Here is a 4,603-nt window from a genome sequence, read left to right as displayed (position 1 = left end):
AATTGCGCTGCCACGAATTATTACGTAAATCACAGAGTATAATCAATTTTAAGCGTATCTTGTTATAAATATGTGTTTTTACATTACTGAACTTTTAATGAAGTGTTAAGTAAGGCAAAAAACTGTAAAAACTATGTTTTTTTTTCTAGTGCCTAAAGTCATAATTTTAGGTCTAATTTTACGAACGAAATTTTTAGGAAAAGAGTAACAAAAATTTCTATTTCATTCCTGTCGCGTCATCTGGAGAGTTTGGTCCCAGGTCACAGTTGCTACCTGACGACGGAACGACAAGCTAGACTTTGCTGCCAGACTCAGCCATTAATGAGAATCGTCACCTAAGACACGACCTCAAGCGATTCAAACGCCATCACCACTGCAGGAGTACTTACGTTAGGGTGCAGTGCTCCAGTCAGAACTGTGTACCAAAGTTTACAGTTAAACAAGCCTTTTCCCTATGGCTGGCTTTGTCCATGTATGTGTTCAACGCATTTACTGAACACATCTCCCCCTTCCACTCTCTGTGTCCACCTCTCCCTCCCACACTCTGCCCAGCTCGTCCTTCCACTTCTATCTGCCTAGGTCTATCTCATCCTCGCCATTCTCTCTGGATCGTCATCTCTTCCTCCCTTTCTCCTTGTCCATTTCCACACCCCCTGTCTCTGACCTTCCCCCTGCCTCTGAGCATATCCTACTCCCCAACTGTTTTTTCAGTCTTTGGCTCTTCCCCTTCCTTTTCGACCTGCCCTCTACCCCTCTGTGCACCTTCCACCTGCCTCATGCATCTCCTCCTCCTCCTCTTCCTCTGTCCATGTCCTTCTCTCCCTTGCTGTGTCCATACCCCCCTCTATCCATCTCAACCTGTCTCCAGCCACACTCATTGGCATACATGGCCCTTGAAGTTCAGTTCATTAAACCAGTCCCATACGACTCCCACAACACACCTGTCATGCAGCACTGGCTACAAATCAGGGGCTTAAAAATCGTCCATTTACTCCTGATGTACAGGCCGCCACGCAAATCAAGTTGATGAAGCAGGCTGATATTATTCTAACACAACATGCCTTTTATGTAGGCCAGCCAACATGTTGAGACCCAGACAACTGTCTCTTTTCTGTAAATGTAGGCTGGTCTGTAAGGCTGGTTGCTTTGGCAGGCTAATACTGTCCCCACAAAACATGCCTGTTGTGCAGGGCAGCCTATACTCCAGGGGATGAAAAAACAGGTTTTGCCTGTATCTGCACTGCTATTTGAGGTAGGAGATTATACACAATACAGTGCTATAGTTGCCTGTCAGATGTACCATGATATGTAACTGTCGTTCAGTACTGTTCCAGTTATCCTTGAGCTCTATGCCAGTAATAAATATATATTGTCATTCAAGTGGACAGGAACTGCATTGAAGTTAAGTAATAGCTATTAAAGTGTATCACTGAAGCTAACCAATATTTTATTTGTGATGCAGAATCGACTTGGCCTCCTGTTGAGTAACTCTAGGCTTTCCTTCCATTGTATCAAGGTTAATGCTTTATAAAATCGATTAGCCATGTGTGATAATTATGGATGATGCTGCAGGTTAGTTAAATGGGGAGTGTTTTGCAAAAGTTGTAGGTTATGGTTTTACTGGTAAGATTGGAGTGGGACAGAGAATGGAGTGGTCAATGAGGTTCTACTGTGGAATTGTTGATTATACCAGATAGACTGGGAAATAAAGGAACAGGAGGCTCTTCAAGCATAGTTATAAAGTGCGAATTATGATGTGACACTTGAAGTGGAAAAACGGTAAGGGGTATTAGGAGAAAAGTGGTATGCAAAGGGCAGATAGTGCAAAATATTGTTAGTAAATTCCAAATTCAACTAAGTAATATATTTCGCTTGCTGGCAGATTTAGAGAAGTGGGCGCCTGATACAGATGTAAAGGCATGTATGGTGCAGTCTAACATATTTAGGAAACTCACTGATAATTCCAAGAACAGGAAAAGAAGAATGAGATTTTCACTCGGCCGTGGAGTGTGCGCTGAAACTTCTCAGCAGATTGAAACTGGGTGCCGGAGCGAGACTCGCACTCGGGACCTTTGCCTAAGTTTGAAAGGTAGGAGACGAGATACAGGCAGAAGTAAAGCTGTGAGAACGGGTCGTGTGTCGTGCATGGGTAGCTCAGATGGCAGAGCAGTTGCCCGCGAAAGGCAAAGGTCCCGAGCTCGAGTGTCGGTCCGGCACACAGTTTTAATCTGCCAGGAAGTTCCAGGAAAATAAGAGTTCTCCTACTAGGTATTAGTCATTGGACATGTGTAGGCCAGCAGCTTCACGAAAAAATAGATACAGAGTATAAGGTCACAAGGTTCACGAAACTGAGTGCTTGTTGTAGCTATGTAACAGAAAACTTAGGAAACAAGTGTAAGAATTTCAACAAAGAATATCGTGTATTGGTAACTGGAGGAGCTACAAGTAGCCTGCCTACAAATGAAAAATACGGTTTTAAGCGGCAGCTCTTTGTGCAAGTTCTGTGGCGTCATGGTCAGCCCTTGGTTAACTCTGCTCTAAAGCAAGTAAGCATGGAGCTCAGAGGGACTCTGTAGTGACCTGGGCTGAGAGCTCTTGTGGTGTGTGGTGGAGCAGGATAGTAGGTGCGTTCGCTAATGATATATCATAAAGGGAACAAGAATTTGCTCATTGACTATTACAACAGTAGAGTCTCTTCTGTGTCGGTGTACAGGCTGGCAGCAGTGCTGCATCAGAGCCTTGAAGTTGCTGATGCTGTCTTAGTGAACTCTGGCGGACGTCGCCGTCAGAGCGTATCTCACGTTCCGGTGACAGGCCTCAGGGGCAAACAGCATAGCCGATCCGGCAGGCGAAGCTGACCAAGACGAAAACTGCGAATTGGCAGAGCATTCTCGTTCAACGTCAATGGGATTGTGCTTGGGTAACCTCTCAGCTGCTCTGCACGTGGAGAAGATGGTCCACAGCATAGCCCTTCCACCAAAGGATATCGATGGCTGCCTTCATGCTGCAATTGGGGCAGCAGCAGCAGTCATCATCCGTCCTAAATATTGCAGCGAGCCGTAGGTAGATGTCTTCAACTCTTCTCATCAGTGGTTGAGAGGTCGGCAGCACAAAGTGTAGGAATATGGTAAATCAGTGAAGTAGAAGCCTCAGAGGTGGTGTCATCTTGGCAAACAGTAGAAGCACGTCACAGGCTCGGCCTCGTAGCTGACGTACTGTAACATAAAAATTGAACACAAAGGCTTGGAAGACTGAGTATTTATTACTGCTGGTATGAGGCACTGACGATAGGTCGGGCCAGGGATGAACAAATGTGAGTAGTAATCAAAAGGTGTTACTGTGTAAGTTTGCAGAAATCGATATTTTTGTTTATAAAAACATACACAAACAGAGTAGATTTTTAAATAAAAAAACAAAGCCACCTTGGTGCATGGATTTTACTCCATTCATTATTTTTGCATTGAACTTACCGAAATTTTAAGTTTTTTAATCAAAGAAACACAAACACCTAGGTGCACCCAAGAAGAAAATGAGATAAACAGTGGTAATCAATTAAATCAAAAATTGGACATTGTGAAATTCATTATCAATATTTTTAGGCCTCATCTGCCAACAATTACCAGTCTGAGGCTTGAGGCCTGAAAAATAATAAGATTCTTATAATCTTTATATAAATATGAGTAATGTGTGGAACAAATTTAAATTTGACATTTTTATTGAGAGAAATAACAAACCAAGAGAGAAGCAGGTTGAATGTATTACTTGTAGAGAATATTTTAAACAATATTTAATTATAGATCATTTGGGAAGTAATGAACACAGAGTATTCATCTATCAAAGAGTTTATGCAGAGCAAAAATACAAAGGGAGATTTGATAGTTATGGGGAAAGTGACATAGAAATAAGGGAAGAAGTGGAAAACTCAGATTGCCTTCTGACCATAAAGGAATAGCGAATAATAATTTACCGATAAATAATTTACCAAAAATATTAAAAATGTATATTAAAGCTTATAGATCAGTTTCAAAAGTCTCTCACTCAATAATCAAAGAACCTAAATTAGAAAACATTAAAAGAAATAGAAAACTATTTCTATATGGTAATGTAAGTATCTGATTTTCCAGAACATATCTTCCATTATAATGAGGACCCAATGCTTCCCTGTTTACCTCAACTGTATAATTCCATATGTGAACTTCATATTAAATTCATAGTTCTGTAATGTTCTCTATTGTTAAACAAACAAGCTCTATAATCATCTAGGTTTATTCGTTTTTTAACAACACATTTTTTAACTCCTTTAGATTTTTTCTCTTCCTTGTCACCAACTTTATAGCCATACATTTATGCTCTTACACCATAGAGCTCTTCCATTATTTTTCCATAACATCCATGTTCCATTTTATCTTAAACTTCCTTGCTTACTTGTGGAATATCGAAAATATTATCTGTTGGGTAATCACTCATATGAAAATAATAAATTTCATGTCTCCATAGAAATCTTTGGTTTGTATATTGTATATATGACTGTCCATATCTTGATAACACAACTCAATATTTTCTCCATATTTCAGTTTCATTATTCCATAGTGAAAATCATACA

Source organism: Schistocerca piceifrons, chromosome 8, assembly GCF_021461385.2.
Source record: "Schistocerca piceifrons isolate TAMUIC-IGC-003096 chromosome 8, iqSchPice1.1, whole genome shotgun sequence".
Lineage (NCBI taxonomy): Eukaryota > Metazoa > Arthropoda > Insecta > Orthoptera > Acrididae > Schistocerca > Schistocerca piceifrons.
The sequence above is the reverse complement of the archived record's forward strand: the minus strand, read 5'-3'. Positions refer to the sequence as shown.